The 13,760-nt window shown below is 33.5% G+C and overlaps 1 pseudogene; it reads left to right on the plus strand.

Annotated features, from left to right (window-relative positions):
• The first annotated feature begins 4,146 nt into the window (after window positions 1–4,146).
• Window positions 4,147–11,894, plus strand: LOC128166826 (sulfotransferase 1B1-like; annotated as a pseudogene).
• Window positions 11,895–13,760: the final 1,866 nt, after the last annotated feature.

Consider the following 13,760-nt stretch of genomic DNA (forward strand, 5'->3'; position numbering starts at 1 on the left):
AAAATATTGATCAGAAGACCTGAATAATTAAGTTTGTTGACAAACACAAAGTTGCAAATGCTCGTTAGTTTGAATTGACTCAATTTTGGAACATTTGTTGCTGCTTTATAAAACAAACAGTAGCCTATTGATTTGAAGTTGAAAATATTAAATCAGGATGCATACTAGTGGTGAAATAAAAGTCTTGGGAGATATTATTTGGTAAGTTCTTATATAAAAACACAAGAAAACCTTTCTGTTTTAATTTCATCGCATCGTCGATCAGGATGAGCTCTTTGATAGCTCCTTGATAGCTAACGTGATTTTTAATTTTATAAACTAAATAGTTTGACTTGACGCAGCTGACGTCGGGTACCTCATCCGACTGGGACCCCCACACAACATCGTCTTGTCGGTTCGGAACATGAAACAGATATTTTGAAGATTCGTCACTGAAGATGTAGTTCTCCCAGTCTTCAGCTGTCAAGTGCTTGTGATCACGAGCAAATTTCAATTTTTTTTGTCGTTGTGTTTTCGTCAGAAGCTGATTTCTTGATCATTTTTTTTACTTTCCGTAAATAATTAAACACAGTCACATGACTTACATTAAAGCCCGAGTTTTTGAGTTCCTTGCTGCATTTTCTTGTTGATTTTCCTCTTTTGTATTTTATGTTCTCGACTTTCCTTTTAACTACGCCTACTATTTTCGACGGTCGGCCCGATCTCGGTTGGTCAGTGAGCTGTTTATTTTGCTCTCGTCTGCGTCTCCACTTTGTTACCCATCGCTCACTTTTACACAGTTGTTTAGCCAAATCCTTCACACCGATTCCTGCATCTGATAAAGCCAAAGCCTGGGCTCGTTCGTTGACAGTATCGACACTTGAGCAAGACGTCTGCTTTTTCACCGAACTCGTCATTTTGTTTGATGACGTAATAGACATAAATGTTTACATCACTCTATGACACCACCAGAGAGTGCACACAGGGGAGGATAACTGATGATATGTTGAGAGAAAATTCTCTAGTATAACCAGTGTGAATTTGAAACAGAAATATTGCTTTTATTAATTTATTTTTGTCAATGTACAACCAGAACGAACTTTCTTAACACCCTTTATGATATAGAAGATATAGTTATGTGGAAAACTATAAAATATTTGAAAATATGTCACTGAAACTTTGAAGCGAGAGGCTGTGTCAGAAATAGTTCAGACCGGAAGTATTTAAAACATCGCCCGTAAAGCAAAGGTTTATCACACAGGTAGTATACACCACACTTATGAAATAAAATATAGTATACAATACAGTTCTATAGATCAACACACTTACCAAAAAACCGTATGCAGATTGCAGACCCAAATATTCCGATAAGCTATATGTAACAACTACTGCACCAGTAATAAACCAGTACAGGAATATCTACAATTCTCTAGAATTCAATGTTCAGTTTCCAATCCAAATGTTCTTTTGGATGATAGTAGTATCATATGCGTCGGAACCGGGGGGGGGGGCTAGGGGGGCTTAGCTTTTTTTGCAAAGTTAGACCTAACCATTAGGCACATAGCATCATAGAGGGTTCAGCCCCCTCCCCCCCCCCCCCGCACTTTTTCTCGCACCAAAGATAATTGTTTTAAATTTACCTTGAAAAGATGGAAATAATGAGAAGTTGGAGAGGCATAGGTATACCCCCCCCACGGATTAGGATTTTCATGATTTTGGGAATAGCAGCTTATCCCCATATACCCCCCCCCCCCCCTCAAAAAATAAAAACAAAAAACTTACATACACTTTACCCCATGGAGGAATACTCCCAATCGTTTTTTGTTCAGGACTAGAAAAAAAATTATGGAAAGCCATTTGTGATTAGAATCCGTTTTGCATGAACCTGCATAGAACATTTGTTTGTACATTTACGGTGTGTTTGTTTAAATAAATGGTTTCATCTTACCAAGGAGTAACAAATCCGGAGATCTTAATTAGCGATGTAAAAGGTATGAAATTTATGCAGTCACATGCAAAAGTAAATTTGTTTTTACTTTGAATGTTAAAAAATTATCATTAGAAATCTAAATGACATGATTTATAAATCAATATACATGTCTGTACCTCTCTTTAAATACATGTACTTGTTATACACTATAGTATACAGCTATCTGAGCCAACAGGAATCGTTCGCGCCAAATTTAATGAAATTTTGAACAAGAGAAAAATGTAGCCGAGTACTCCAAAAAAGATGAATTACCAAAGCCCCAAAGTAAAAAAAAAGGTATACTTCTTTTAAGCTTAACATCATTCATCATACAAAATAGGCACCGTCACACAAGAATATACTTTTAAACCCCCGTTGGTTATATTACAATACACCCGACTGCAAACCTAAAACTCCTGACCGACGTGTAATTTTCCTTTTGTGGACAAATATTTTGTGCTCTTCTTTCTTGTTTATTTGAATATTCTGTTAATCTCTCAATGAAATCTAAACAGAAAGTCATATTTTTTTTAAAAAAACAAAGAATTGTTTGACTGACGATTATACGTATATTAAAGTTTATTGATCCTTTCATTAATTTGAACAATAGAGTGTAAATTAAGAATTAGTAAAAGCATTATTATTCCCATCCAAAGCATCGCCAGACGAACATAGATCAGAGAGAGAGAGAGAGAGAGAGAGAGAGAGAGAGAGAGAGAGAGAGAGAGAGAGAGAGAGAGAGAAAGAAAGAGAGAGAGAGAGAGAGAGAGAGAGAGAGAGAGCAGAATCGAATTTGAATGCATTGATTGATTTAAAGGATACATAATTTAAATATTCTCAGAGCGTTAATTGTAAGGTAGTTTGAACCCAAAGATTCGTTTTGCAATGTTAAATGTATGCGAGAAGTGTTGGCACGATAAAAAAAAAACCTCGATGATTCATGTTGTTTGCCAGGGGGTGTTCAAGTCCTACATGTATATTTAATTAGTAATTTTACTAGGTCAATTTAATATGTTTGTTTGAATCTTTGAGTTACCCATCCGCCCCTCTAGATCCGTGCATGGACGTCAACCAGTGCTAAACATCTTAGAAAATTTGGACTTTTATTAAGATATGTCCAGGATCAGTGTACAAACTACATTTACATAGATACATTGTGAACACATATTTTCAAAGAACTAGGTACATTTTCAGTCATATTTTGCCCTGATTTAGAGTGATTTTTAAAAATTTCATAAAAAAATTAAATGTAACATTTATCTACACAAAAATACCCATAAACTAGGAATCTATAAATAGTTACCCGATTAGACTTTCACAAGGGTAATTGTGACGTCACAATCATTGCATTTTTCCGTATTTTCATAAAACTGAGTAGAAGACAGCAATTCCTCGGTGATTTTTTAAAATAGAAAACTATGTCCGCAGCCGTCGCCCTTATGAAACTCACATTATAACTTTTTCATGTGATAACAGATAAAATATATTAATTTTGTTGTGGGCAACGGCTGTGGACACATTTTACTCTTCAAACAACTATGAGAAACTGTGCCAATTTTCATCATTTTTGACTAAATCTTAGAAATGTGCAAAAATGTTGAAGTCATAATTATTTCAGGAAACAAGATAAAAGTGTATAACTTGGTACTTTACATATACACATGTTCAAGATAATACATGTTTATTTTCATGAGATTTCAACAACTTCTGAATTCTAAGGCTTATATTAAAAGAAACTGTACCTATCAGATTTTGATTGGCAATTGATACTTTCTGAAAACACAAATGCAGCATTATGTATAAATACATGTAACTATGCAAAAATACGTTTATCTAGGTCATTTGTAACTCGGGTATTTGTGGACAAGACAGTTGGCTTATCCCCCATCTTAAGTGACAATGAGTACCAATCATAATTCATGGTCATGATATTTACTTATATACAAATATAACTAGGGTCAATAGTGTGACATTACTTTGAATCAACCCTTGTACATAGATGTATAACTAGGGCCAACGTCCCACTCTGATCACCGTATAATGATAAATATGCTTACTTTTCCATAAATATAATTTCTCTGCAGTTGAGTTTGTCTACATTTAGTTTACTTACACGTACTCCTAATTCTTTATTCACTGGGTGCATTTGGATATAGTGTGTAGTGACCTTAAACCAAGTTTCTTAGTAAAATTTTCCAATGGCAACTTTAAGAATAGATGATTTGATTCTACCCAGCTTTCCACCCTTTATGAAAGATGCCCGCAAACTCATTAGTGACATTGAGAACTTTCCTACAAGAAAAGATGTCATTTTGTTATTCAGTTATCCCAAATCATATAAGTTTTATCTACAAGAAAACTCCTGTTTCCATACTCGACTTCTGTGCGGTTATAGGTTTGAACTTCGACGTTGAGTTTTAATTATTTCCGTCCTTCCATATTTATAATACAAGTTTTGTAATAATTATTTAAAATTTGACGGGGTAAAAGTCAGTAGATCTCTACCTTCATTCTAGTTTTGTTTGGATAATACGTAGATCAACAGTCCCAGTCTTCGGTTGATAGAGTTTATTTTAATACAATCATATCAACCTACTTTATTAGGTTTGTGCATTGAACTCAAGACGACTTTTGTGATCAGGAAATAAATACATCAACTAGCAAATAGAGATTTGTATAAAACATGTTGTGTAATATATGCCCTGGCGTTCTTTTAACTTCACACTATTTTTTTGTCACGGATAGGTAAACTGTTTTCATGTTTCAGTGCTTTTATCTAGTAGAATTAACAATCTTGCACGAACAAGAAGATTTGTTTCGACAATTTCTATCTGCATTTGAAATCATGTTCTTACAAAAATGATTGGGTAAACGTTAGTGCACCCCGTTCGTTTCTGTACAGTAATTTAGTGTCAATACAAACAAACACAGACACAAACACAAAACAAACAAGATATATATATAATAACCCCCCCCCCCCAAAAAAAAAACCCCTCAACACCCCCAAAACATACAAATCAGTTGTCTATGGGTTTTTTTAAAAAGGAATTTTTTGAAATAACATATTTTTGATTACTACGAGGGTAAATAAAAAAAACCCACAGACTTTTGCCGTAGCTTTTTTACTTAAAGTCATACCATCACAAAGCCCATTAGACCTAATTCAGTAATACTAGCCATCAATTTAAGTTAAAAAATTGAATTTATATCTTTATATCTAAATTTAATTCAAAATTAAAATTAGCAAAAGTATGATGAGGCCATAGCGCACGGTGAGATATTGTGTTATGCAAACAATAAACCAGAATTTTCTTTGTACCAAATAATGATCGGATAAATTATTTGATAAAACAGAAATCGTTCATTAAAGACGAGATGTCCTTATTAAAAAAGTTTTTAAAAAATGACGTCGCCGTACGTCACGGAAAGTGATAAAAGGTATGAGTTTAACTCTAAAAATAACCGTGATAATGTATGTTGATACAAATAATACGTAAAAAGTTATTCGCGCATTTTTAATGGTGCACAATTTTTAGGTGGTGTAAACTGTGATTATGACATCACAAGAGCCCGAGATAATTAGATTATCAGTAAGTGTTTTGTTGAGTAGTTGATAGCGTTATCTTACGTTTCTTTATTGTGAACGAAGAGTAACAGTTAAAAAAATTAAAACATCAAAGAAATGCCTTCTGATTATCCATCAACTGTGAGCAAAAAAGATACGAAGTCTTATAGAGTCGTTTTAAAATACAGCAGAAAAGACACTAGACATTTAAGTATGAAGTAAAGATTGGTTTAATTTAATAAACTTTTATATTCTTCGACATGACGCCAATTTTACACATAACATTGCTTCGTGGTGACAAACTATGATGCTTTTAAAATAAGGTTACAAAATTACTTTCTCAACAAATGTAATAAAATTTCACATATCAATGAAACAAATATTTGGGCATAAATTGACGTGTTAGTTGTGACTTTCATGAAAACTGTGTGACAGACAGCGACATTGTCTTCGTATTTTTTGATTGACGCTCGCATTAGCCACTTTATGTCAAAGGAAGCAGATATGTGCAAATATCTACAAAAAACACATTTTTTCAAGTTCAAGATACTAAACCCTAAGTACAAACTATCTATTAATTATGAGATACATGTAATACATGTTTATCGATGTATACGAAATACCTTGTAAGAATGACAGGACGCACTGTGACTACGAGATGGTGAGCCGTACAAACAGTATGACCCAAGACGCACGAACAAAATAAATCGACACTTATCGCGATTAAAAGTTTTTATAATGCAAAAATGCATGTTCCATGCATATAATACGTCGTGAGAATGAGACTAAGTCGTACCTAAGAGACAAAAATAGCACAAACGATCAAGTCAAATTTACGATAATGAATCATACAAAGAATTAAAACTTTGTCATACTAACGACATGGTAAAAAGATATGACGAGACAATGAATCGTAATTACGGAAATTTGTCACTAAGTCTTTGTTTTAAAATTGTTCTCAGAAGTATAGAAACAACCTAATGCTTTGTAGCATTAAAATACTAACATAAACCCAGCCATTAGACCCCCCTCCCTAAGAAAAAACCATAACTACGTGATATCTCATGCGTATAGTACATTGCATCTCGCTTGAAGGTCTGAATATGTCGTACATACGATTTAGTTTATGTCGTTCGTACAATATCGTTTTTTTGTTCATACATGTGACTTAATTATGTATTTTTCGTCCTACTGAGCATTTTGTATTAACGACTTTTCATAAAGCAATCTTAAAATAGTATCTTGACATTTGACTTATTGAACAAGGCATTAACGGTCACCTGAGTACAACAACCTTTAGATCGACCTGGCAAAGGATCTCATGTTTAAGGCTTTTGTCTCGTTTTCAGTCTCAAAATTCCGCTTTCACATGTATTATTTGATGTTTGCAAACATCAATTCATTAGAGAAAGAGGAAGTTGGGGTTGGAGACCTGCAGGCCTAAATGGTCAATTTTTGAATTATATTTACTGTCATTACCGATAAAAGTTAATAATCACAACATGCATACAGTTTATTGCTACTAAGTATACAATTCACTGAAATTAAAGTTTAAAAAAGAAAAAAAAATGTAAATTCGAACGGCACACTACCAATGCAATATGTTTGACTGGGGTGACATAAAACATATGTTCAATTAATGTTTAGAAATAAAGCTGTATAATAATTTTTCCATGATTATCACAGGGAACCATTGGTTAAACGAGATCATACCCCGACTTCTACACAACAAGCTGGTATCAGACTCTCTAGTTATGAAAAAGGGAAATATGAGAAGAGAATTATTTCGACTCAACATTGCACTGTATATAGAGGTCTTTATATGACTTGTAAGCCATTGACCGTGCAACATGAATTTCAAGTGTAATCGTTCTACCTTTACCCTAGACCTCAATGTAGGTCTTTGAATTGTTTTGTCATTTAATGTGTAAAATTATAAAATTCACTGTTAATAAATGCGTTCATGCATTCATCTAACAGTATTATTAATTTCATAACTACGCAAGTTTGATCAATTTTTATAAAGGCTTTTTCAAGATTCGGTGAAGTCCTAGTTTTAGCCGAAGTTGGTGGGATACACTTATCTGTTAAAAAAGTAGTAGGAGTTCTTAGTTTACCGCGTCTTTGTCTTTTTTTTTTAAATCAGAGACCAACCAGCGTTCTGCATCGTTGATTGGATTTGATACATGTATGAGACACATACAGATTTCGTGACTGATCAAAGTTTGTTGTTCTCAGTGCTTAACGTCTCCAGTTGACAAATACATAATAAGCAAAATACAATTATATGTTTGGTGTATATAATTACCTGTATGTTAATTAGGTTTCTAAACATCTATCTGTTTATCAAAAATGCTATTTAAGAGTTTTATATTAAAAAAACTCAGAAAAAATAGCATCAAGGGTTTTTTTCTTGACTACCACAGGGAACCATTGGTTGAACGAGATCGTACCCCGCCTTCTCCGGAACACCCTGGGCTCGGACCACATGCATACTGACCAGATGGTAGAGTATGCAGAAGATCTAGAGTCCATTAAGTTCATGCCCTCTCCCAGAGTGATGACGTCACATCTTCCTCCTCGAAATCTTCCAAAGGATCACATTGCGAAAGATGGGAACATAATTCACATCATTAGAAATCCTAAAGATGTTGCTCTATCGACTTTTCACCATTACAATCGGGATCCACACGTGACCGAGGTCCATGGGGTCAGTAAAGACCTGTCCGCATTTCTGGACTCTTTCCTGAAAGGAGGTACAGTCACATAGCATAGATAAGACATATAAACTAGAGCCGAGCTCGTTGCAAGCGACGAGGAGGTCTTCCGTTACAGCTTCAAGTCAAGAAAGGATTGTCAATCAATCTGAATAAAACCATTCCCACCTTTCTCCTTACACTTGTCAGGGCATGACATATATTGACAGGTAATTTTTACACTACCTTCACTTCTGATCAATCAGGGCTGTAGAAAATCAATTTAAACCCTTGAAAATTTGTTCATGCCTATTTTCTGTGTATTAAATAAATGTAACCCCGGACTACAGAGTATATAAGATTTATACCTATCGTAAAACAGATAAAGGCATGTCTGTGATAAGTTGGGGATATATTTAGACAAGAAAAGTATTGACTGCGACTTTAAAACACTATTAGCACAGGGGGCTATTCCCTATAAACAAAATGAAAGCGGGTATGCATGTCATCACGTGAAGCTTTTAACTATCATATAACGCAATATCCAAACAATACTATACTACAATTAGATTGATGAAATAATGAAAAACAACTTTTTCAGCAAAAGCAATATCGTAGCATGTATCGTTTTTAGTTATACAGCAAAGACTTTCCGGGCGGTTAGACCCCTTATTTAAGGGGCCAGCCCCTTTTTCCTGGTCTCCCATGAAAGCCCTTTAATTTATGCACAACTTTTGTTGTATATGCATTTAAAAAATATTTCAAACTAAAAAAAATACGAAGCAAAAACATGAGTAAAAATTAGCAATTTTTAAAACATAGATTTCAATTATATAATTCAAGTGGTACAATTGGAAAAATCTAAAATACAAAAATCAGAGGACAACATTCAAAGTGTCAAATTTAAAGATTTCTAACTTTGGGTCATTTGCAACGGACCATTTTGGAGCCTTTGTCCTGAAACGAATGCCCATAAAAAAATTTTTAAAAGGGGAATAACTCGAACGCAGAAGTTACGATTTCTCATTTTTTTTGTTACCTTAAAAACTTCATCTAATTTACAATACACCCTGAAAATTTGAATGAAATCGGATGATAAACAACAAAAAAGTTATTAAGGTCTAAAAAAACGTCTAGAAGAAGAATAACAATAATGAAGTATTACCATCAGAATCAGTACAAGGTCGTCCGTTGGAAACGGAAAACCTTAATTATTGTGGTTTCATAGGAAATTCATTTCACTTGTGGGTCAAATACCAGTAATTAACGACTGTGAAGCACAACTATCATATAAAAAAATGATGTCTCGTGAGTGAAATAATTTCCATTTTAACGACGTTGATATTTCTAACAATATTATATGTCTCCTTTTTAAAACTAAAAATAAAAAATGAAAAAGGATTCCAGATCGCTGTTGGAAACACAATGGATAAATTACAGTACTATCCTGATTAAACATTCAAAGTCTTATCCTGATTAAATATTTTGAAATGTGTTTGTTAAAAAGGATTTCTTAAAGTGTTATAAAACAATTTTGTTTATTCTCTGTGTAAAAGAACATTTGAAGGACAAAGTTTAGATACACCTACATTAAAATTAACCTTATCTAAATGGATTTTCATGTATTCAAACAAAAAATTTACAAATTAAGGTTGATGCAGGATATGAAATTAAATAACGGTATGCAAAAAGCAATGTGACTTTCGAACAGTTACTATAAGTATGTAAGAGAAAAAGGAAAAGTTTTATTTATTTCAATTTTACATGTATATAACTTGATTCTTTAACAGTAACCATGTTTAAAAGCCATACCACACACGGAGTTTTGGAATCTTAATTGAAACAGAATATCAATATCATCTTTAATTTTGAAAAGGAAAACACAAACCTGTACGCATTCATTTCATCTCTTTTTCATGTTGTAAGACAGTGTGTATGAGAGTTGGTTGTTCGAGAAAGAGAGTGGGAAGAAGCAGCGAAGAAAAACCCAGAGAGCTTCCATGTTATGTACTACGAGGACCTGAAACAGGTAATGCTAAGAATATTGCATGTAATGATCAATATATGGATAAGAACTGGAGGGGTATTTCCCGCCATAATCCAATTTTCAAAATGTTGGATGTTGCGAAAATATATCCGCAGGACAACTAGCTGCAGGTCTGTAGCTCCCGGTCTGAAAAAATTCGGTTGGACGAAGTGGGAGCTACAGTGCCTCCCATAATAAAAATTTGCAATTTACGGCGCACAAAAAAGTGCGCTAGCTTTGGACTGATTAACCTTATTTCCAAACACAATCTGTACAAATATTTGATTCCTAAAAATATTGGAGCAGTTTGTTTACACGTAAAAATGGCGACTCTCGATCTCGAGGTAAATTAATATACTTCGTTTTCCGAGGTCGGTTAGCATGTTTAATAGAACGTCTGAGGCAAGTAAAGTGATGATATCAGTAGTGAATTTCCTGAAAAAATGAATGGGGCTAACTGTTTTCACAGAATGTGTGTGCAAATAAGGTTAATCAGTCCAAATATAGCGCAATTTTTTGTGCGCCGTAAATTGCAGATTTTTATTATGGGAGGCACTGTAGCTCCCAGGTCGTCCATCCGAATTTTTTTCAGACCGGGAGCTACAGACCTGCAGCTACAGGACAACATGGTCAATTTACATAAGTTAGGGAGAAAACAAAGGTTCTGTCATATTATATCGAATGAATTAAGCGTACCACCCGTGTCCCTATTATGTTATGAATTTATGTTGTGAACTTTAGGAGAAAGAATTTCAAGTTTTTAATTATTTTTTAAATCTCACCAGTCGCTCTGTTTCAGTGTGTTTTACATTAACATACGTGATTTTTGAAAGATACTGACTACTTGGGTAACTTATACTCTGTACATTTATAGCCATTTAATATAAGGTGATCAAGCGGGAATTAACAGAATTTTAGCTTAGGAAGAACCTTGAACAGAAAGGGAAGGAGTTAAACATGTATTTTCTGTGTCATTTTTCCGAATTAGCATGTGATACCTTGTATGAATCGCTTTGTTCTATACAGTTTCACACGGAGATATGTATAATTTGTATTACCTACAAGTTATACTCTTTTCCAATTTCATTCCGGACCATCTAAAGATCAGCTCAAATAAAACATGTTCATAATTAAACAAATTTCCAAAATTAATGCATGGCGTACAAACTTATGGATAAAAAAATTACCTTTAAAAAAGATAGATGACGTTTACTGATGGGAAGATGCTCCATGTCTAAATTTTAGGCCTACATTGAACATATTGATTTCATCAGGACTACTAAAAGATTTCTCGACATTTGATAAAAATTGCAACATTTCTCTCGATGTAGAATGGAATGGAAATCATGAAAAAACTATCTGCCTTCCTGGTAACCAGTACAGACCCTAATTTTCTACAAGATGTCTATAATACATGTTTAATTGAAGAGGTTAAAAACGATTAAAAAGTCCCATTGACACGATCTTCCACAGGAAAGCTGCTAGATGTGATTTCCTTAATATAATTTAAAATTATTCGACAGTTTTATTTAAAATTTGTATTTGTAGGTATTGTAGGTGACTGGAAATCAAGCTTTACTGCTGCAGACAATGAAAAATTTGATCTGGTTTTCAAAGAAAAAAATGAAAGATTCTAAACTCAAAATACTGTTCTCTTAAAATCCCTGACGGTTATTTCATAACAAAAACAGATAAAAGATACTTACATTAAAAGAGTTTTTAAAGGAACATTTATGTTAATTCTAAACCGATGTAAACGTTAAGAAAGGATCAAAACAACAGACGGTAAACGTAAAATGGTATCTGATGTACAACTGATATCATAATTTTTTTTTTTACATAAAAGTTGCTGAGTTATGAAACCTAATTATGGTTGCAAAAAGTGACAATTTTTCCAGTTTCAACGAGTTTTGGGATTACTATATTTGAACAATTTTATTTATGATATGCAAGTATTCTCTTGTATGTAAATCAATATAAATCAATTTAAATGAAGATTTCATGGATACAATTTTTAGTTTATTAAGGTCTTCCGTTTCCAACGGAAGACCTTATAGAGATTGTAATGTTTTTAAGGTCTTCCGTTTCCAACGGAAGACCTTATAGTGATTGTAATGTTTCTTTTTATTAGGGTCTTCCGTTTCCAACGGAAGACCCTCTTGTTATTCTACGGTTTCTTTTTCTTTATTAGGGTCTTCCGTTTCCAACGGAAGACCCTCTTGTTATTCTACGGTTTCTTTTTCTTTATTAGGGTCTTCCGTTTCCAACGGAAGACCCTCTTGTTATTGTATTGTTTCTTTTCTTTATTATTATTTTTTTTTTTATTTTTTTTCTGACTTTTTTCGAACGCTATTTCTCGTGAACTACTCAACCGATTTGCATGAAATTTTCAGGACGTATTGAGCATCAAACGCACTTGATATTATAAAATTTCTAGCTGATGACGTCACTTCCGGTTTGAGATTTTGAGGATTTAGTGAATTTTTAAGGCCCATTTTGTCCACGTAACTTCTCAAAAACTAATTGAGATAGAAACGTGAAACTTTCAGGGATAGTAGATGAATATCTGTAGATGATCCTATTTATTTGATTGTTTGAAAAATGCGCAAGGCGGCGAAGCTCGCCCGAGCTCAAAAATTGGCACCAATTTCTTTCACAAATATTTCGCACATTTTCGGCCCTAGCTTTTAATGTGTAAATATTTTGTTAAGACATGTAATGCAAAAGTTGTTCAAATTAACTAGGACTATCGTTTGTTTTAAAGAAAAAGGGGCTGGCCCCTCAAATTAGGGGCCAAAAGGGCTCTAATGTATTTTTGCAATAACTATTTACTGAAAAATAATTTGTTATCAATTATAGAAGCAAAAATGTTTATTGTACAGCTGGTTATCTATGCAGTACCATATCTAAGTCATATGTTACGTAATTACGGGTTTCAAGGGGCCAGAAGTCCAAAACTTTGATCTTTAATATCTAGAAAAGGAGAAATATTTTGATAAGAATTATAGAACAAAAATTGCTTAGAATAATGTTCTTAACAATATACTACCTAAATAATTTTTGTTGGTGGTCCCAGTAAGGATTTAAAGGGTCGGCCCCTAAAACACATTTGTTCAGATATATTTAGAACGGTCAACAATTTCTGAACACTTGTTGAACAAAATGTGTTTATATTTACAAGACCTTTTATTTGATATCAAGAAATAAGGATTAGCCCCTTAAATAAGGGGCCAAGAGGGCTCTAAAGTCTTTTTATAATAACTCTTTACTGAAAAATAATTTGTCATCAATTAAAGATTTTATCTATACGGTACCATACCTAAGTCAAACGATACGTAATTAGGGGTTTGATCCTCAAATTAGGGACCAAAAGGGCTCTACAGTCTTTTTATAACAAATCTACATTGAAAAATAATTCGTTATCAAATTAGTAGTTTGCTATGTCACATAGCTGAAAGTGGACCAATTTGAGAAAAACAAATCGCTTTAGAACATTTGATAAAACCTATAGTTAACAAAACCTGT

Source organism: Crassostrea angulata, chromosome 1 (genome assembly GCF_025612915.1).
Source record: "Crassostrea angulata isolate pt1a10 chromosome 1, ASM2561291v2, whole genome shotgun sequence".
NCBI classification, from domain to species: domain Eukaryota; kingdom Metazoa; phylum Mollusca; class Bivalvia; order Ostreida; family Ostreidae; genus Magallana; species Magallana angulata.